The following is a 22,452-nucleotide window of genomic DNA, read 5'->3' as shown; positions in this document are numbered from 1 at the left end:
CCAACTTGAGGTAAACATCTTTCCTATCTTGTTGAGTCTAAATTTCCGATTGGAATGCAACATGTATCATATCTCATCTCTATTAACTTATATATTTTATCTTGATCTAAAAAGATCTTATCCCCTAACCAACTAAACTTGATTGTAAAACTAAACTATCTGGTCTTAAAGCCCCTCAGAGACTTGAGAAGGAATAAAACTTAAATGCCTGCCAACCAAGGCCAATACGTGCAGTACACATCGAACCCTTACCCAGATCTAGCCAATGAACAGGACATTCTCCGCAGGTGAGTGAAGAGTGTGGACTGACTGTCACATGAACTCTGGTGCCCCATATTTGACCACCTCCCCTTGATGGGGAATTCTGATGGAACTCAGGGGAAGGATAGCAGGCTACCAAGAAGAAACTTTATTCCCTATGATCATATACAGGGAGAGGAGGTCTCCTAAGTCACAGTCATAGAAGAGGGGAATAGAGTAAAAGTGGGAGGGAGGGAGGAATGGGAGGGTAGAAGGGATGGGATAACAATTGAGATGTAATAAGAATCTATTAATAAATAAATAAACGTTTTTAAAAAACTTTAAACGCCTGAGTAAACCAGTAGTACGGTTGGCTACTTAGGCTATCATTATGCAGTGACCACTGTCAAGTTCTAAATTTGGCCTAGTGCCCTTTCCGTCACTGCCACAGTGACCTCTGAGTGCCTGTGAGGCCAAACTTGGTAAACGTTTCCTTAGGGGACCCTATTGGAGTGGCCCATTCCTGCTGTGGCACTCTCTGTTCAGCCATTTTTCTTTCAAAGGTCATCAAGTGAGCTTTCACTGTTACACTATGAAGCTTTCAATGGTGTGGTTCTGTCTAGTGTAGGCACTGCTGTCGTGTCAGTAACTTTGAACTTGTTTATGTCCTTTCCTCACCAAACTCCAAATTTCTCACATCTTTTCTGATACATTTTCCTCCTCCCCAGGCTGCACTATGATGCAGCCTAAGAACAGAATTATGATCAGTAAAAATGGCACAGGTCAAAGGCTATGCTCTTTTGAAACTTGCTTTGCCAAACCAACTAGTTCAACTCCTTACCTTAACTTCACTCAGATTTTCAGGACATTGGCAGAATGCAGCCATGTTCTTTGTCAGACTATAAGATCGTGTTCGCTCGCTCAGGTCCCAGAAGACTCCTGGTTTCCCTCCTGACGTTTCCTGAGGTAGATTTCATTGTCTCTCTTTCTGGTAGCATTATAGCCTTTTGATCTTCTGCCAGTTTTCCTCATTGAGCTCAGCACAGCAACAGCCCTGCTGCTGGTGCCACTTTCCCCTATAATTATCTTAATAAGTTAGATGAGACTTTTCTTTCCTTAAAAAATTCATTAAAAGACTTTTTCTTTATTTTTTATTTTTGGTCTTTTAAGACAGGCTTTCTCTGTGTAATAGCGCTTTCTGTTCTGGACTCACTTTGTAGACCAGGCTAGCCTTTTCCTTCCAAGTGCTGACATTAAAGGTGTGTCCCACTACTCCTGGCTCTTTAGAGACATTTCTTCAGAATTTAGAATATCTAGTAATGAAAGAGAAAATAAATATCATATATACAAAAGACAAGTTAACCCTTAGGCAACGTCAGTTCTAGGGAGGGAATATTAAATGATGATTTTTTTTCTTTTCCTAAGTTTGGAATTGATTATGAAAGAAAAGAATGACATGGGTAGAGAAAAAATTTCAACTCTACTATTAATAAATGTTTGCCACATGAGGGGGGCCTAGCATGAATATCATCACAGGAGTTACACCCAGCAACTGATAGAAACTGATGCAAAGACCCACAGACAAACACTAAGTGTAACTTGGGGAATCCCATGGAAGGGGAAGGGGAGAAAGGGTAGAAGGAGCCAGGGTGTCAAGGACATCACAGGAAAAACCTACAGAATCAACTAACTGGGGCCTATAGGGCCTTGCAGAGACTGAAATGTCAACCAGAGCATGCATGGGACGCACCTATGGTCTCTGCACTTATGTAACAGTTGTGCAGCTGGATCTTCTTGTGAGACTCCTAAAGCAGGAGCAGAGAACTGTCTCTGACTACAATGCCTGCCTTTGCATCCTTTCCCCTAACTCAGCTGCCTTGTATAACCACAATAGCAGATGCTTCTGCTCTCACAGCACCTTGGTGCAACCAAGCTGGTTGCAATGCATGGGAGGACTCCAGTGTTCTGAGGAAAAGGGGAGAAGGGTGGGTGAAGGGGAGTGGAGGGGAGCGGGAGGGACTGGGAAGAGAGGAGGGAGGGGAAGCTGCAACTGGGATGTAAATAAAATAAAATAAAATATAAAAATAAATGTTTGTCAAATAAGACTTTAGGTGAGGGCATATGTGGTTGGCACTCAGCACCGTGCCTGACATTTTGCAGCCTATCGATCAGTGGTCTCTTTGGGGGTTGAATGAATCTTTCACAGGGTTGGCTTAACCGATATCCTGCGTACCAGATATTCACATTACAATGCATAGCAGTAGCCAAGTTACAGTTATGAAGCATCAACGAACATAATTTCCTCACCACAACATGAGGAACTGTAGTAAAGGGTCACAGCATCAGGAAGGCTGAGAGCCAGTGCTCTAGGGAAATACTGACTATCATCATCATCATCATAAAGAAGATGAGGTATGGAAAGGATATTTAGGGGAGGAAGGAATAGTTCATAAGGGCATGACCTCAGTGCTCCCAACAGGAGGAAAATCTGTCTTTGTAAGAAAAAGTAAGCACAGTTGGCTCTCAGATAGACAGCACAGAAGGACTGAGTGGATCTTGCTCAGTTGTGTGCCCAAACACACTCTGCAGTTCTTACCCTGAGCTGGAGGAAGTGAAGGGTGACTGAGAGCTAAGCCAGAGAAGTCACTAAGATGAAATGACTACATCATAAAAGACTCCTTACTCAGAGTCAGGGTTAGAGTATACAGGATGCTAAGACTGCTACTGCTTGTTTAAGTGACTGAGTCTTCTTGTGTGTCCTTGTGTGTGTCCATGTGTGTGTGTGTGTGTGTGCCAGTGTGTGTCTGTGCATGTGTGTGTGTGATGCATGTATGAGCACGTACATGTATGTGTAACAGCATGGACACACTGTGTGTGTGGAGGCCAGAGGTTGACATCTGGTGTCTTCCTTGATTGCTGACCACTTAGTTACTGAGGCCTAGAGTTCACCAAGTCAGCTTGAATAGTTCCTCTGTTTGCCCTGAGGACCCTGTCTGTCTCCCCAGTGTAGGGATTTCAGGGAAGACAACATGGTCACCAAGCCTTCTCATGTGAGCATAGGGGTCAGGACCCCTTTATCTTGCATCCTTTATCCACTGAGGTGACTCTCTAGAACCTATGTCCTTAAGATATACTCAAGCCTGGTATAGTGGTCCATGCTTATATCTCACACTCGGGAGCCTGAGTCAGGAAGACTGAGCTCAAGCATAGTCTGGACTATATTGTCTCTCCCTCCATTCCCTCCCTCCTTCTTTCCCTCTCCTGCCCTCCTCTTTCTCTCCTCCTTCACTTTGCTCCTTCCTACCCTCCCTCTCACCCCTCTCTCACACACACATTACAAAATTTTTGAGACATCGTCTCACTATTTAACTCTGGCTCTCTTGGAACTCGCTAATTACACCAGCTGGCCTCCAACTCACAGAAATCTGCCTGCCTCTGCCTCCAGAATGGTAAGATTAAAGGTGTGTGCCCATACATTTAACTACTAAAATCTACTTGTTACTCCTCTCACCTGTCCCCAGCTGATGTAAACTTCATCTAGGCTAAAAGTGACTCTTTCTGACACCAGCTTAATCATGTGTTGTTGTTTTTTGCTCCCAAGATTGCAAGTCTTGTATTGTTCTGCTCTGCACCAGCCAGCAAAGGATGCCCAGAAAGCTTTCGAAGCCACATGATGTGAAATTCTCAAGCGGGCTGCCAACAGCTTTTCCATAGTGATAGAAGAACAAACCAAGAAAATTAGAATGTTAAAATCACATTGCCCCTCTCCTGACCTTTCTGTGAGGCAGTTGCAGGCTCCTCTTTCTCTCAATCACACACATATTGGCAAAACCTCTAACAAGAGTCATTTGGTCATTATAAACAAAAATAGGATAGTTAAAGGAATCTTGAGAAGAGGAATAATGAAAGGCATTTTCAAGTTCTCAGGGAACTGATTTTTATTTTATTCCACTCTAAGCAGAAGAAGGCAGTGGAGGCAGGTTAGGGGTTTGAGATGTGATGGTACAGTCACAGAGGAGCCAGTTTCCACCTGTGCTTCCTGGCTCATCTCTCTCATTGGCCTCAGCATTTCCAAAGTGCCTAGGATCACCCAGGGGGTTATAGGCCCAGAAGCAAGCCTACCTCTGTGACCCTCTGCCCTACATTCGCCAGTTCCCCTCTCTCTGTGGAGAGCAGCCTGCATGCTCTGCCCTGACAGAGGTTTTCCCTGAGCTCAGGCAGACTGACTAGGAAGCAGCTGACAACCATCCTGAGATACAGAGCTGACCACAAAGAGTGATGGACAGGACGTTCTCCACGGTTATGTGGAGAGAGGGCACTGGCTTTGTCATGAACTCTGGAACTCCATATTTAATCACCTCCCCTTGGTGGGGAGGCCTGATGGCGCTCAAGGAAAGAATAAGCAGGCTACCAAGATGAGACTTGAGAGCCTCTGACCATATAGGGGGAGGAGGTCCCCCTCAGTCATAGACCTGGGGGAGGGGAGTAGGGTGAAAGCGGGAGGGAGGGAGGAATGGGAGGAAACAAGGGATGGGATAACAATTGAGATGTAATCTGAATGAATTAATAAAATAAAAGAAAGAATGACTCTTGCCTTCACAGACTATTGCTTATTAACGCACAGACTAATAAGTAACGTATCCATGCTGGTAAAAAAATGTCCCTCCCTTAAACTTTACATGCTATTATATAACACTGAATTATCTGCCATGAGCCATGTGAATCTCCAATTTCAATATTATCTTTTGATCTCTGAGCTCATATGGAGTCTGCTCAGATGTGTACCCATTTCTACATAAGGCAGCGAGTCTTTTCTACATGTAAGTTTCCCTTGCTTTCTTTGTTCCAGAAGAATATTGATTTGGGGACATCTCCTATGTTTCCTTCATCACCACCATCACCACCACCATCACCATCACCATCACCATCATCATCATCATCATTCAGCAAGCCTGTCTGCACTCTCATCTCTTTTGTGTGCTCGTTGGCTTTGCCCTCACCCTGGGGTGTGCCCATTGGATTCGGTACACTTCAGCAATGGACTCAGGGATGCTGGGGAGTGAATGCCTCCTCACCTCCAGAGGCGATGGTGTCAGGGATGCTGTGGAGAAGACTGAGGAATCTGGCCAGGCACAGACTTCCCTGACTGCCTCTAGGGTCACTTACAAGCCTGACTGTCTGCACCTGTAGAGTGCAAAATGCTTGACCTAAGAGCCCTGAAGATCTTTGAGGCCAAATAAATAAACAAAAGCATGACATATGAAGATGGGCCACTCTTCTTTTGACCCATCAGTCTCTATTGGTTTTTAAGCCTCCCATTATATTTTTGTCTTCTAAATCATATCACACAATCCTAGTCTCTTTATGATCTGTGACCACATTAGCATCCTTTGGCTGTTCTGACACAGGCGATTTTAAAAAAATGCTTTTTATTGATTCTTTGTATATTTCACATCATGCACCCTGCTCTCACTTCACTCCCTGTTTCTTCATCCCACACTATGCTCTTGTAACCTCCTACCCCCCCCCAAAAAAAAACCAAAAAATAAAATCAATCGATCAATCAAACCATGAAACAACAACAAAAAAGTCTTACTGTGGAGGCCGCAGTGAGTCACACAGTATTATCCTTTCTTTGCAAATGTTCATTCCAATGAGTCACTGGTCTGGTTTGAGGCCTCTGGGTTCTGCTGCTCTATCAAGTCTAGATCCTCCGCAGGACTCCTCTAGGACATCCTGGTGTTGCCCTGGGTCCTGGAGTTCCTGCAGGACTGGCCCTTGCACACACTCCCGCAGTTGATAGATGGGGTGGGTGTTGGGATGGACCAACGCAGAGCCCTGGATCTGGGCCTGGGTGAAAACTGAGTTGGTTAGCCTGGCAGTTCTCTTGCTCCAGAGCCGCGGGCCAGCTCTACTGTGCTGCCCAGGCAAGATGCAGGCTGCTCTTGTGAGTGCTGCTGCCAGTGAGGGGCAGGCAGGGGACTATTTTGTTCTTTTTGGAATTTTCTTTATTTTCTGTGATTTCAAGTGATCTTATAATGAAGGGAACACCATATAGTGGTTCTGTTCCTTATTCTAACTCACCTAATCCAATCTTTGGCCATTTCATTAAAGTTCTCTGCATTTCCATAATCAGACCAAATTCCTCACATAGAGCTATCTTACCTTCTTGACTTTTAAGGTTCGAGTTGGGTGCACCTCCTGTTTATGTAGGACCCCTTACATCCTCTAGCACTAAAGAGACTGCACATTGTAGCTGTGGATTTTGTCTGAACATTATTCAACATCTGATTTTATTTTCCAGTGGGCCCGAGCTTATAATATAGTGACCTCCTTGTAACAATCCATTTACATATTCCATAACAAGGTTTTGGTCAAGCAGCAGTAGATACAACTGTGGCCGCATAAGATTTCAGTAAAGCCTGAAAAATTGCTGTCAGCCCTATAAATAGTAGTATAACACGTTACTCATGCATTTACAATGATCCTGGTGCAGTCAATCCTACTGCATTCTCGGTCCTATAAAACATTTGCACACACAGGACACAAGAGTTGGCAATAGGTGGGATGCTAGACTATGTATTTGCTATGCTGGGATGTTGGGTCCTTGTTTTAACGTTTTTGTCTTACACTCTGTTTTTAGTTTTGCTGTCATCAGTCAAGCAGCATGCACAGCCTGGCAAGAGCCACTCATCTGTCCTGTGTCATGTCTCTTGAGTGCAGTGCTTTTCACTTGTGGTTGATCTTACGTGTTATTTTGTTCAGTATGGATGGATCATCACTACTTAACATACACACATGCGGTCCAGCGTGCAAACAAATCACACACACACACAGCCTACACTATACCATAGATATGTAGTCAACTACACTCTTTAGGCTTGTGAAAGCATATTTTAAGATAGGTGAACAATGGTGAAATTGCCTAATTATACGCTTCTATAAAATTATCCTGACTGTTGGGTGCCACATGTCTATTTTGCTTTTTATGTGCAATGTAGCTCTGTTGCTGAGGTTCAACAGTGTCCTGCATTTGAACAGTTGCATCCCTCCTAGAGAGGGAAGGTAGGGGATGTGCTACTGACACCTGGTGGGTAGAGCACAAGGAGGCTATTGGATGAGCAGAACACCATGACAAACTCTAACCACAGCAGGAACTCAGAAACTATGTGTTAAGTGAGTGAAGCCATGAGTCCAGCTAGGATTCTTTAGTGGAATGGCAGTGCAGTTAGCCATGCTGAGACTCTGCCATCCACCCATATTACACCTTCTCATCTGTGAAGACAGAGGGCAGCTCCCTCTCACCTATAAGCATCTTGAGCTAAGCTGACGCTAACTACAGTTTCAGCAGGTAGATGCCTAAGCCCACATCCTTCAGATGGCGGGGGGGAGATGATGGTTGAGGCACTGGGGTCATTTAGAGGATTTTGTCACACTATCCTTCTGTGAACAACATGTAGAAATTGTTTTGAGTGTTGGCTTTTCTTTCTCCTAAAGGTTCCTAGGTGCTTTTAGTATTTTGTAAACCTTGGAGATAGTGAAATTGTATGTGATGCTTGCTATTTTGATGTCAGCTTGACTACATGTGGAACCAAAACTTCCAGTTGGAAGGCACTCCTGTGAAGGAATGTTTTGCTTAATTTGAACTAGGAAAATCCACTTCTAACTTGGATCTTTGAATTAGGAATGAATACACACACACACACACACACACACACACACACACACACACACACACACACACACCCCTGTAATCCAGATCTGTAGGAGGGAGGACATAGCTTTAATCTTGGGCACATCTTCTGCTGGAAGCCTAAAAAGGACATAGCAGAAGGAAGCTTTTGTTTTTTGCCTGGTTGCCCTCACCTGGCTAGCACGTGCATTCTTTCACTGGCATTGGAGCATACTTCCCTAGGATTCCAGCATCTGCTGAAGGCCTACTGAGACATTCAACTATGTGAACTGAACCTAGAATCTATTGGATTCTTGGACTCTATCTTCACAGTCTGCCATTGTTGGATTTCTTGGACCAGAGCCTGTGAGTCATTCTAATCAATCCCACATGTACTTTCATTACATAAGTACAGTTACTCTAGAGAACCTTGACTAACTCAGATTTTGAAGCCAGAAACGGTTCTAGAACAACAGAATATACCTACAGCTACTGAAGCCACTCCAGTCCCTCTGCTGGGTACATAGAGAGTCCTTAAAGCCATGGTCTTAACTACATTGCGAAATTGGACAAAATACGTTTGATTGTTCTGATTTGTGAGTTGTGAGTGGCAATGGATCTGCTGATCTTGCATATGAAGCTTTTGACAGTTTGAGGGAAAATGAAGAAAATGCTGCTACATGGCTTCTCTTAGCTTTACTTTACTAGTTTTTCCTTTTTGCTACATATTACAGAAAACATAACTTTGTTATCATGCCAACTCACCCTAGCTTGTCAGGGCTAGGACCAGGGCTAGGCTAAGTCTGACTAGCATGTGTGAATTGGATTCCTAACCTCACCAAACCAAACAGTTCAGATCAAGAACTACCATCCAAACACAACAGAAACTGGCCTGTTTGGAAAAAGTTGCTGTTGTTACTCTCTCTTTTGAGTTCTCAAACCAGGTAATAAGTTAGTCCACTAGGGAGTTTTTTACAAGTGACCCCATTTCTAATTTCTAGTTTACTCTGTCAGGGTCGGGGCTTGGGCACTTCATCCCTAACAATTATGTCATATTGTGAAGTCAAAGCTCAGTCCTGTGATTCTGGGACAGCTCTCAATGGCTACCTCTCCCTTAGCTAATTTGCAGAATTGTGTGGAATACCAGACTGAGATGGCAAAATCGAAAAGGAAGAGCTAGGTCCGCCACTGTTTCTCAGATCTGACAAAACAGATGGTTGCCTTTGTCCTTAATCAATGGCACAGGAGGGCCACACCTAAGAAACTGGGTGAAAAAAAATTAAGTCTTACTTAAATTGAAAGTCAACCTGACTAAGATAAATTCCAAACTACACTGAAGTGATCAGGGTCTTACCACATCAGCCCAAGAGGAAAAGGAAGCAGGTGGCCCCGGCTTCCTCTACATGCAATGCACTCAACTTCAAAATACCTTACAGACAGAACATGACTAATCAGAGTGACTGCTGAAGGCCTGGTCATAAAGGAAGCATCTGCATCACTCCATCTGAGGCTCATGAAACATCACGGAAGGAGGGGTGGGAAGACAGTAACAACTAGAAGGAGTAAGGGGAGAAGAATGGCGGGGCTGCCGCATGATTGAACTCACAGCAACCGTGACTCCCTGGATGAGATTGGTTTTATGTTGGCCGCTCAAGTATGTAGTACAGAACTCTTGTTTTTATGTTCTTACTTCTGGTCCATGGTGATGGGGAGGGAAATGGTGAATGCTCTCAATGCTTATCTGCTTTCTGTTTTCCACTTCACTACCTGTCGAGATGCTGTCACAGAAGCAGGAAGGGGTCCCAGGCTCCCACTCTCCCTGAAGACTTACTATGCAGAGAATGGCTCTGTGTGGAAAGACCCTGCTGTGTGAGGTTGCAGTCCTCCCAGTCTGCCATTCTTAGCTTAGCCTTAGGGATAGCACTCCCTCTCTCCAGCAGCGCCTCCATGACTCTGCCTCACTCCATCTGGACGTACATGCCCCTAACCACATTTGATCTATGGCCCTTGACACAGATCCCTGCTAGCTCTCCTCTCCCTGCATCTACAGGATAATTAGGTGCTGTGTTCCTGTTCAGGATAGGAACAGGAAGCCAAATGCAAAATAGGCTTCTTTAAAGTGCCTGGTTTCAATCAATTATGTTCACCTATCCTGCAATCCCCCCACCCACTCCCTAAGGCCAATATAACCTTTATTCTCCCTGAGTAAAGTTCAACTAGTTGAAGTGCGTCCCGGAGTTTTAAGCTCCATCATACTTAAGGCCTGCTTAGCCCTGTACTTAAGGCCTTGTTCTCCCTGCCTCAGTGGGCTCGTGGACAACAGCCCTTCCAGGGAAGAAGAGAACCACATCTGAGGGTGGAGGGATAGACATTTTCTTTAGTGGTGTAGCAACCATCATGGGGCATACACTTCTGTAAACAAACTGCCATCCATGTTCCTATACACCTTAAATTCTTAGGACAGCACACACAAATGGCATGAAAGTAGAAGTGGGGTTCAGTTAGGAAGAGAGAGTCCAAGATGGAAAGGTAACTAGGAATAAACGTTATCAAAATACATTGTCACACAGACAAAAAGTCATAATGAAACCCATTGCTATGTATAATTAATATATGCAAATAAGACACATAAATGTTCTTGATAACTAAGAGAAGAGAGAGATAAAGCAAGGGCTTGGAGAGTAGGCGAGTGGTAGAGCATTTGCCTAGTGTGCCTGAGAGCCTGGAATCAATTCACAGCGCTTTTTGTCAATGAGAAAGACGGAGAATCAGAAGATGATGTAAAAGCATAACAATCCTGGTAATGAGGGAAAATATTCTAAAAATATACAAAAGCATAAAGAATTATGTAAACGTAGATATCTAAATCAACTTGGGCTATGCTTACTGAAAGATAGTACATTAAAGGAGGTGTTGGAGCTGACTAAGTTTATCCCAAAAAAAAGAGTGCAGGCCTGTCTATGCTCAAGAACAGAAAGGGTTATCTGATGGGAGATTCGCTTCCCAGTCTATGTGCTTCATGGAAGTGGAAAGCAGAATGCGAGTAAGCATTGAGAGCATTCACCATCTCCCTTCTCACCACCAGGGAGCAGAGATACAAAAATGAAAACCAGTGTTCTGTACCACATACCTGATCAGCTAAAAGCAAAACACCCTCCCCAAACCCCAGCTACTGTAGTGCCAGGTGTTGGTGGGGAGGTGGGAAAAGAAGAACTGGAATGTACTCACATTTGTGTATAATAATTAATACACTACTGGAATTGAATATTTGCATAATTTTCATACAGTAATTCTACCTTGGCGATCACTCAGACCACTTCTATGGATACAAACACATGAAAAGTTGAGTGTCAGATCGTTCGCAGCAGATACTTACAACCACCAAGAGTTAGAGAAACCTGAATATCAACCAGGAAATATATCACAAAATATGACATATCTATAGATTATAGCACTCTATTTAAAAAGTTCCAACTAAGGTCACAAAAACACTTTATTTATTTATTTATTGTTATAATTTATTCAAATTATATCCTGATTGTAATCTCTGCTTTCTTATCTTCCTGTTCTCAGTCTCCATCCCTCCTCTGTTCTATTCCCCTCCTCTAGACCTTTGACAGGTGGGGTGTTCTACCCCCACTTTGTGCCCCACCATCTGACCACGGCCTATCAGGACTCATCTGGATAGCACATATAAACTTTGAAAAGAGCTAAAGAGTATAATATTAAATAACAGACAAGACCTGAGAAACAGAGCAATGTGTCTATTTAGACAACCATAAGGTATTTTTGGATATGCAACATACGTACAATCTCAAATAAACATATAGAGAGTGAACTACTGGGCACCAAATACGAGACAAGGACGGTTGGAGGTTCCAGTAAGTTGAACGTTTTTTTCAAATCTATTTATTTTGGATTCGTTAGTATCTATACCTCTCTTCCAAAAAAGATAGGAAAGAAAAGAGGTTGATGAGAACAGGAGAATTAGACCCTCTTTGTAAGGAGAGAATTAATGCCATATTTTATATGTAATGTCTAGTTTACCATGAATGGCCTGGTCTGTGAGAAGTTGTCCTTCAGGTGATTTCACTACTTCCTGTGTTCTAGGAAAGAACACACACTGCCATAAACTGGACCTGTCAGCACTCTCCAGAAACTTCACCGGAAGACAGATACAATTATTGCCCAATTATCCTCTGAGATAAAATAACTTCCGTGGAGATTCAGCCTCCTGGACCCAACCTGCCTGAAGGTGCACACTTCTGAGGCTCACAAATTTCCCTTGAGATGCAGCCTTCACCCAACCTGCCTTCAGGTCTACATCCCTGAGACTCACAACCCGCACTTATGGGTTATTCCTTACTTTCCTGTGACACTCATCCCCCATTAAAGGTTTTCCTTATGAACCCATTACCCTGGAAGCTCCTGTAACATTCTCCTATCCTGCTGCATCAGGAAGGGTTATGATCTGATGCTCTGAGACCGTAATACAGGACCCTGTGTCTATTCCATTGGTATCAAGACCTGGTGGTATTTTTTGGGGTCTCATGATCTGCGTAATCTCAGCATAACATCTTAGACTCAGTTCCTGGGAGCAATACCACTGCTGTAGTCAGCAGGATTCCAGCAGACCTGTTAAACAGCAAAGCAGCAATTCAGCAAAGATGACTGCAGTAACTGGGACCCAAAGCAGCAGCTAGAACTAGGAACCTTGAAGTGTTCTCTAGAGTGGTTCTCTGTAGAAGGAAGGACAGCCAAACAATAAGAAATGATGGCAAGACCAAAAGACTCCACCTCTTGTGTTAGGATCCAATATATATGTGTATATATATGTATATATATATGGTCATATATTTATATATGGGTGTGTATGTATGTATATATAAAATTTCTTCTGAGTCTGTACTAGGATGTTTATCAGCTGGCAAAGACCAAGCCCCCAAAAGAGGCGATTCCTCTTCTAGTAGATAAATATCACCTATTCTCTCATATGTCTATTTCCCATCCCACACTTGGGATCAACACAAAACCATGTTTACATCCACTACAGGTTAGTCTGGTGCTATGTATTCTGATGCTAATTACTGGCCCTCAAGACCTGGATGTCACTCAGATGAGTACATTCTTGTGTACACTTGTCCTTGTGGTGTGACCCTTGTTCTAAGTAGATTGGTTAAAAGGTATTATGTGCCCAATTCAACTTGAAGAATTCTTAAGAGAGCGATGCCCCATTCCCTCAAAGGGGGAGGGCTGTTTGCTTCCTTGATCTATAAAAGCTTCTTCTCATCGGGAGGTGGTCATATGTCATTATTGGTCTTATACAGAGAAAAAAATCAGGAGTGAGCTTTGAAGATTCTACACTGCGCATGATCCGAGTTATTCTACCTTTCTTTTCTGCTGTGAAGTACCTAACCCTCTGAAACTACACCAACATAAATACTCCTTTCATTACATTGTTTGTGCCATGTATCACTGTCACATGACATAAAAATAATGAATACAAAGATGTCCACATGGAGGCCACATGGACAAAGAGTAGATGTGCTTTCTGGCCTTAGCTCATAACCTCTTACTCATTAAAAGCATGGTATGAGACAACTAAGGACAGATGCCCCGCTGTGACTTACTCCATGGTGTGCAATCCACTCAAAGCATGGGGTGTGTCTTTCAATATTTTTTTAACTCCTTCACCAATGTTATTGACCATATGAAGAAGCTTGTGCCATAATAGTCTCCAAGGAGGACCTGGCCAGTTCTTGTGGGAACACCACTACAGGGCATAAATAAAACAAGTTACCAGTCTCTTATCCTCAAAAGCATGGTGTGTGTGTTCTCTCATTCCCACTTGTTCCCCCCACCCCCTTCTCTTCTCTATACCTCTCTCTCTATTTTCTGTCTCTCTCCAGCTAAACTTTTCACAAGGCAGAGATGTTTATGAACGGAGAACATACCAAGAGAAGAAATGGAGCAGTTCTTGGGAAAAGCAGATGGCCCATGTTTAGATGTTCTTGATGCAGAAAAGAGAATGCTTCTGACCAATGCCCAGATTCAGTGGATAATTCTTAGTCTTTATTCTAATTCTAAAGCCCAGGTTTGCTTCTGCTTTTCTGAGAGATGAAAAGACTGATTTCTCTCTCAATTTTTCTTCCTTTTCTCTGAGATAAAGCCTAACATGCCAGTTAGGCTGCACTGGAAGCGTACATCTTTCCCAAGTGCGTACATTCTGTTCCTGGCATCCATCTACAACCCTGGAGATCTATAGGAACTCATGCATGGCTCCCTTCAGAGCTTCATATGCATCCTACAAAGGAGCTCCACATAGAAAATCAACCCCTGCTACACACTGGTCTCAGCAATCTCCTTGGCTCTTGGTACAAGTTTCAATGATCCAATTACCTTTGTATTCCTCTTGCTAGCTATCCTATGAGTTTTTTAATATTTTATTTTATTTCATTTTAACATAAACATTTATTTTATTACACAGGAACAAAACAAACTACTTACAGCAGGGAGAACCATGAGACAATTGTGAGTTATATAAATGTTGCATTCATAGTGATTTGTCTATTTGTATTTGCCAAACGTGAGGTAAACATCTTTCCTATCTTGTTGGGTCTCAGTTTCTAAATGAAACTCAATACCTATCATATCTCTAGTATCTTAAATGCTTTGTCTTGATCTAAAGACATCCTATTCTCTAACCAACTAAACTTGATTGTAAAACTAAACTATCTGGTCTTGAACCCCCTCAGAGACTTGAGAAGGAATAAAACTTAGATGCCTGAGTGAACCGGTAGTGTGGTTGGCTACTTAGGCTATCATTATGCAGTGACCACTGTCAAGTTCTAAATGTGACCTAGTGCCCTTTCCATCACTGCTGCAGTGACCGCTGAGTGCCTGTGAGGCCAAACTTGGTAAACGTTTCCTTAGGGGACCCTATTGGAGTGGCCCATTCCTGCTGTGGCACTCTCTGTTCAGCCATTTTTCTTTCAAAGGTCATCAAGTGAGCTTTCACTGTTACACTATGAAGCTTTCAATGGTGTGGTTCTGTCTAGTGTAGGCACTGCTGTCGTGTCAGTAACTTTGAACTTGTTTATGTCCTTTCCTCACCAAGCTCCAAATTTCTCACATCTTTTCTGATACATTTTCCTCCTCCCCAGGCTGCACTATGATGCAGCCTAAGAACAGAATTATGATCAGTAAAAATGGCACAGGTCAAAGGCTATGCTCTTTTGAAACTTGCTTTGCCAAACCAACTAGTTCAACTCCTTACCTTAACTTCACTCAGATTTTCAGGACATTGGCAGAATGCAGCCATGTTCTTTGTCAGACTATAAGATCGTGTTCGCTCACTCAGGTCCCAGAAGACTCCTGGTTTCCCTCCTGACGTTTCCTGAGGTAGATTTCACTGTCTCTCTTTCTGGTAGCATTCTAGCCTTTTGATCTTCTGCCAGTTTTCCTCATTGAGCTCAGCACAGCAACAGCCCTGCTGCTGGTGCCACTTTCCCCTATAATTATCTTAATAAGTTAGATGAGACTTTTCTTTCCTTTAAAAATTCATTAAAAGATTTTTCTTTATTTTTTATTTTTGGTCTTTTAAGACAGGCTTTCTCTGTGTAATAGCCCTTTCTGTTCTGGACTCACTTTGTAGACCAGGCTAGCCTTTTCCTCCCAGGTACTGAAATTAAAAGTGTGTCGCACCACTCCTGGCTCTTTAGAGACATTTCTTCAGAATTTAGAATATCTAGCAAAGAGAGAGAAAGTAAATATCACATATGCAAAGGACAAGCTAACCCTTAGACAACGTCAGTTCAAGGGAGGGGATATTAAATGATGCTTTCTAATTTCTTTCTGAGTTTGGAATTGGTTATGAAAAAAAAGAACCATACAGGTAGAGACAAAGGTTCAACTCCATTTTTAATCTGATATCATCACAGAAGTTTCACCCAGCAACTGATAGAAACTGATGCAAAGACCCACAGACAAACACTAAGTGTAACTTGGGGAACCACATGGAAGGGGAAAGGGAGAAAGGGTAGAAGGAGCCAGGCTGTCAAGGACATCACAGGAAAAACCTACAGGATCAACTAACTTGGGCCTATAGGGCCTTGCAGAGACTGAAATGTCAACCAGAGAGCATGCATGGGACGCACCTATGGTCTCTGCACTTATGTAACAGTTGTGCAGCTGGATCTTCTTGTGAGACTCCTAAAGCAGGAGCAGAGAACTGTCTCTGACTACAATGCCTGCCTTTGCATCCTTTCCCCTAACTCAGATGCCTTGTATAACCACAATAGCAGATGCTTCTGGTCTCACAGCACCTTGGTGCAACCAAGCTGGTTGATATGCATGGGAGGACTCCAGTGTTCTGAGGAAAAGGGGAGAAGGGTGGGTGAAGGGGAGTGGAGGAGAGCGGGAGGGACTGGGAAGAGAGGAGGGAGGGGAAGCTGCAACTGGGATGTAAATAAAATAAAATAAAATAAAATATAAAAATAAATGTTTGTCAAATAAGACTTTAGGTGAGGGCATATGTGGTTGGCACTCAGCACCGTGCCTGACATTTTGCAGCCTATCGATCAGTGGTCTCTTTGGGGGTTGAATGAATCTTTCACAGGGTTGGCTTAACCGATATCCTGCGTACCAGATATTCACATTACAATGCATAGCAGTAGCCACGTTACAGTTATGAAGCATCAACGAACATAATTTCCTCACCACAACATGAGGAACTGTAGTAAAGGGTCACAGCATCAGGAAGGCTGAGAGCCAGTGCTCTAGGGAAATACTGACTATCATCATCATCATCATAAAGAAGATGAGGTATGGAAAGGATATTTAGGGGAGGAAGGAATAGTTCATAAGGGCATGACCTCAGTGCTCCCAACAGGAGGAAAATCTGTCTTTGTGAGAAAAAGTAAGCACAGTTGGCTCTCAGATAGACAGCACAGAAGGACTGAGTGGATCTTGCTCAGTTGTGTGCCCAAACACACTCTGCAGTTCTTACCCTGAGCTGGAGGAAGTGAAGGGTGACTGAGAGCTAAGCCAGAGAAGTCACTAAGATGAAATGACTCTACATCATAAAAGACTCCTTACTCAGGGCCAGGGTTAGATTATACAGGATGCTAAGACTGCTACTGCTTGTTTAAGTGACTGAGGCTACTTGTGTGTCTTTGTGTGTGTCTCTGTGTATGTGTGTCTGTGTATGTGTGTGTGTGTGTGTGCCAGTGTGTATCTGTGCCCGCGTGTGTATGTAATGCATATATGTGTAAAAGCATGGACACACTGTGTGTGTGGAGGCCAGAACTTGACATCTGGTGTCTTCCTTGATTGCTGACTACTTCATTTACTGAGGCCTAGAGTTCCCAAGTCAGCTTGAATAGCTCCTTGGTTTGCCCTGAGGACCCTGTCTGTCTCCCCAGTGTTGGGATTTCAGGGAAGCCAACATGGCCACCCAGCTTTCTCATGTGAGTGTAGGGGTCAGAACCCTGATTCTTATGCTTGTACAGCCAGTGTCCTTTATCCTCTGAGCCGACTCTCTAGAACCTATGTCCTTAAGATATTCTCAAGCCTAGTATAGTGATAGATGCTTATATCTCACACTCGGGAGCCTGAGGCAGAAAGACTGAGCTCAAGGATAGTCTAGACTATATTCTCTCTCCCTCCATTCCCTCCCTCCTTCTTTCCCTCTCCTGCCTTCCTCTTCCTCTCCTCCTTCTCTTTGCTCCTTCCCTCCCTCCCTCTCACCTCTCTCTCACACACATTCCAATTTTTTTTCTCTTTTGTGGCAGGATCTCACTATTTAATTTTGGCTGTCTTGGAACTCGCTAATTAAACCAGGCTAGCCTCCAACTCACAGAAAGCTGCCTGCCTCTGTCTCCAGAATGCTAAGATTAAAGGTGTGTGCCCATACATCCAACTACTAAAACCTACTTGTTACTCCCCTCACCCGACCCCAGCTGATGTAAACTTCATCTAGGCTAAAATGACTCTTTCTGACACCAGCTTAATCATGTGTTATTGTTTTTTCCCCGAAGGTTGCAAGTCTTGAATTGTTCTGCTCTGCACGAGCCAGCAAAGGATGCCCAGAAAGCCTTCGAGCCACATGATGTGAAATTCTCAAGCGGGCTGCCAATAGGTTTTCCATAGTGATAAAGAACAAACCAAGAAAATTAGAATGTTAAAATCACATTGCCCCTCTCCTGACCTTTCTGTGAGACAGTTGCAGGCCGCTCTTACCCAGAATCACACACATATTGGCAAAACCTCTAAAAAGAGAAATTGTTAATTATAAAAAATAGAATAGTTAAAGAAATCTTGAGAAGAGGAATAATGAAAAGGCGTTTTTAAATTCTCAGGGAACTGATTTTTATTTTATTCCACTCTAAGCAGAAGAAGGCAGTGGATGCAGGTTAGGGGTTTGAGATGTGATGGTACAGTCACAGAGGAGCCAGTTTCCACTGTGCTTCCTGGCTCATCTCTCTCATTGGACTCAGCATTTCCAAAGTGCCTAGGATCACCCAGGGGGTTATAGGCCCAGAAGCAAGCCTACCTCTGTGACCCTCTGCCCTACATTCGCCAGTTCCCCTCTCTCTGTGGAGAGCAGCCTGCATGCTCTGCCCTGACAGAGGTTTTCCCTGAGCTCAGGCAGACTGACTAGGAAGCAGCTGACAACCATCCTGAGATACAGAGCTGACCACAAAGAGTGATGGACAGGACGTTCTCCACGGTTATGTGGAGAGAGGGCACTGGCTTTGTCATGAACTCTGGAACTCCATATTTAATCACCTCCCCTTGGTGGGGAGGCCTGATGGCGCTCAAGGAAAGAATAAGCAGGCTACCAAGATGAGACTTGAGAGCCTCTGACCATATAGGGGGAGGAGGTCCCCCTCAGTCATAGACCTGGGGGAGGGGAGTAGGGTGAAAGCGGGAGGGAGGGAGGAATGGGAGGAAACAAGGATGGGATAACAATTGAGTTGTAATCCGAATGAATTAATAAAATAAAAGAAAGAATGATTCTTGCCTTCACAGACTATTGCTTATTAGCGCACAGACTAATAAGTAACGTATCCATGCTGGTAAAAAAAAAATATTCCTCCCTCAAACTTTACATGCTATTATATAACGCTGAATTATCTGCCATGAGCCATGTGAATCTCCAATTTCAATATTATGTTTTGATCTCTGAGCTCATATGGAGTCTGCTCAGATGTGTACCCATTTCTACATAAGGCAGCGAGTCTTTTCTACATGTAAGTTTCCCTTGCTTTCTTTGTTCCAGAAGAATATTGATTTTGGGACATCTCCATTGTTTTCATCATCATCATCATCATCATCATCATCATCATCATCATCATCATCATTATTTTAATTCAGCAAGCCTGTCTCCACTCTCATCCCCTGCGTGTGCTCATTGGCTTTGCCCTCACCCTCAGATGAGCCCATCGGATTCGGTACACTTCAGCAATGGACTCAGGGATGCTGGGGAGTGAATGCCTCCTCACCTCCAGAGGCGATGATGTCAGGGATGTTGTGGAGAAGACTGAGGAATCTGGCCAGGCACAGACTTCCCTGACTGCCTCTAGGGTCACTTACAAGCCTGACTGTCTGCACCTGTATAATGGAAAATGCCTGATTTATGAGCCCTGAAGATCCTTGAGGCCAGATAAATAAACAAAGGCAAGATATCTAAAAATGGGCCACTCATCGTTTGACCCAACAGTGTCTATTGATTTTTAATTCTCCCATTATATTTTCTTGTTTTCTAAATCATATCACACAATCCTAGTCTCTTTATGATCTGTGGCCACATCAGCACACTTTGGCAGTTCTGACACAGATGATTTCTTTTTATTTTATAAAAAATCTATTTATTGATTGTTTGGTCATGTCATTAAATTTCTCGACATTTCCATAATCAGACCAAATTACTTCCATAAAACAATCTCACCTTCTTGACATCTAAGGTCTGAGTTGTAGGACCCTTTATATCCTCTAGCATTAAGGAGACTGCACATTGTAGCTGTGGACTTTGTGTGAACATTGTCAACATCTGATTTTATTTTCCAGCTGGCCACAGCAGACAATATAGTGACCTTCTTGTAATAATCCATTTACACATTCCATGACAAGGTTTTGGTCAAACAATGGCAGATACAACTGTGGCCCCATAAAATTTCAGTAGGGCTGAAAAATTCCTGTCACCCCTATAAATAGTAACACAACACATTACTCACAGATTTACAGTGATCCTGGTGCTGTCAATCCTACTACAGTCTCGGTCCTATAAAACCTTTGCACACACAGGACACAATCATTAACATTAAGTGTGATGGTAGCTAATGCATTTGTTGTACCATGATTTTTGGTCATTCTTTTAACTTTTTGTCTTACACTTTGTTAAGCTTTTTTTTTTTATCATCATCAGTCAAGCAGCATGCAGAGCACGGCAACAGCCACCCATCTTTCTCGTGTCATGTTTCTTGAGTGCAGTGCTTTTCTTGTGGTTGATCCTATGTGCTATTTTGTTCAGTATGGATGGAGGAACATTAAGCTAACATAGACATGTAGTTCACTATAATTTTTAGGCTTATGAAAGCAGATTTTAAGGTGGTTGAACAATGGTGAAATTGCCTAATTATACATTTATATAAAATTATCCTGACTGTTGGGTGCCACATGACTATTTTGCTTTTTATGTGCAATGTAGCTCTGTTGCTGAGGTTCAACAGTGTCCTGCATTTGAACAGTTGCATCCCTCCTAGAGAGGGAAGGTAGGGGATGTGCTACTGACACCTGGTGGGTAGAGCACAAGGAGGCTGCTGGATGAGCAGAACACCATGACAAACTCTAACCACAGCAGGAACTCAGAAACTATGTGTTAAGTGAGTGAAGCCATGAGTCCAGCTGGGATTCTTTAGTGGAATGGCAGTGCAGTTAGCCATGCTGAGACTCTGCCATCCACCCATATTACACCTTCTCATCTGTGAAGACAGAGGGCAGCTCCCTCTCACCTATAAGCATCTTGAGCTAAGCTGACACTAACTACAGTTTCAGCAGGTAGATGCCTAAGCCCACATCCTTCAGATGTGGGGGAGATGATGGTTGAGACACTGGGGTCACTTAGAGGATTTTGTCACACTATCCTCCTATGGATAATGTGTAGAAATTGTTTTGGGCATTGCCTTTTCTTTTTCTTTAAGGTACCTAGGTACTTATAATATTTTGAAAACCCTGGAGTGAAAGTGTATGTGATGCTATTCTTGATGTCAGGTTGATTACATGTGGAACCAAAACTTCCAGTTGGAGGGCACACCTGTGAAGGAATATTTTGCTTAATTTGAAGTAGGGAAATCCATTTCTAATTTGGATCTTTGAGTAGGAACACACACACACACACACACACACACACAGAGAGAGAGAGAGAGAGAGAGAGAGAGAGAGAGAGAGAGAGAGAGAGAGAGAGAGAGAGAGAGAGAGAGAGAGAGAGAGATTTAATCCAGATCTTGAGGAGGGAGACCACAGCTTTAATCTTGGGTATATCATCTGCTGGAAGCCTACAAAGGACATGGCAAAAGGAAGCTTTTGTTTTTTGCCTGGTGGCCCTCACCTTGCTAGCACATTCATTCTTTCACTGGCATTGGAGCATACTTCCCTAGGATTCCAGCATCTGCTGAAGGCCCACTGAGATATCCAACTATGTGAATAGAACTGAGAATTTACTGGATTCTTGGACTTTACATTTCCAGCCAGCCATTGTTGGGTTAGCTGGACCACAGCCTGTAAGTCATTCCAATCAATGCCACATGTACTTTCATTATATAAGTTACTCTAGAGAATCTTGACTAATTCAGATTTTGATGGCAAAAATGGTTCTGGAACAACATAATTATACAGATGAATCTTTTAAGTATCTGGAATAGGCTTTTCAATTTGCCAACACTTACAGCTACCTAAGCCACTCCAGTCCCTCTTCTGGGTGCGTAGAGAGTCCTGAAGCCATGGTGTGAACTATATTGCAAAATAAGGAGAAAAATGCATTTGATTATCCTGATTTGTCAGTTGTGAATGGCAATGGGTTTGCTGACCCTGTATATGAATCTTTTGACAGTTTGAGGGGAAATGAAGAAAATGCTGCTGCTGCTGCTGCTGCTGCTTGGCTTCTCTTTAGCTTCTTTGTATAAATTTACAAAGAATAGGAATGAGTTTGGTGATAAAATTAGCCAACTTTTAGCACCTAAGAAAACTGTGGAAGACAACAGTGAACTTAGTGATAAAATTGGCCTGCTCTAGATGTACATAAACAATCGAAAACAGTGGTTCTCAACCTTCCTATAAAGCTGTGACCATTTAACACAGTTCCTCGTGTTGTGGTAACCCAAATAATAAAATTATTTTTGTTGCTAACTTCCTAACTGTAATTTTGCTACCATTAGGAATGACAATACAAATGCCCATGCTTTTCAATGGTCTTTTTTGGCTTGTAACCCACAGGTTAAGAATCACTGTTCTAAACGTTTCTAAGTGTGTTCTAGAAGAGA

The sequence above is a fragment of the Acomys russatus genome, chromosome 6 (genome assembly GCF_903995435.1).
Source record: "Acomys russatus chromosome 6, mAcoRus1.1, whole genome shotgun sequence".
NCBI classification, from domain to species: Eukaryota; Metazoa; Chordata; class Mammalia; order Rodentia; family Muridae; genus Acomys; species Acomys russatus.
This window is presented reverse-complemented; position numbering follows the sequence as displayed.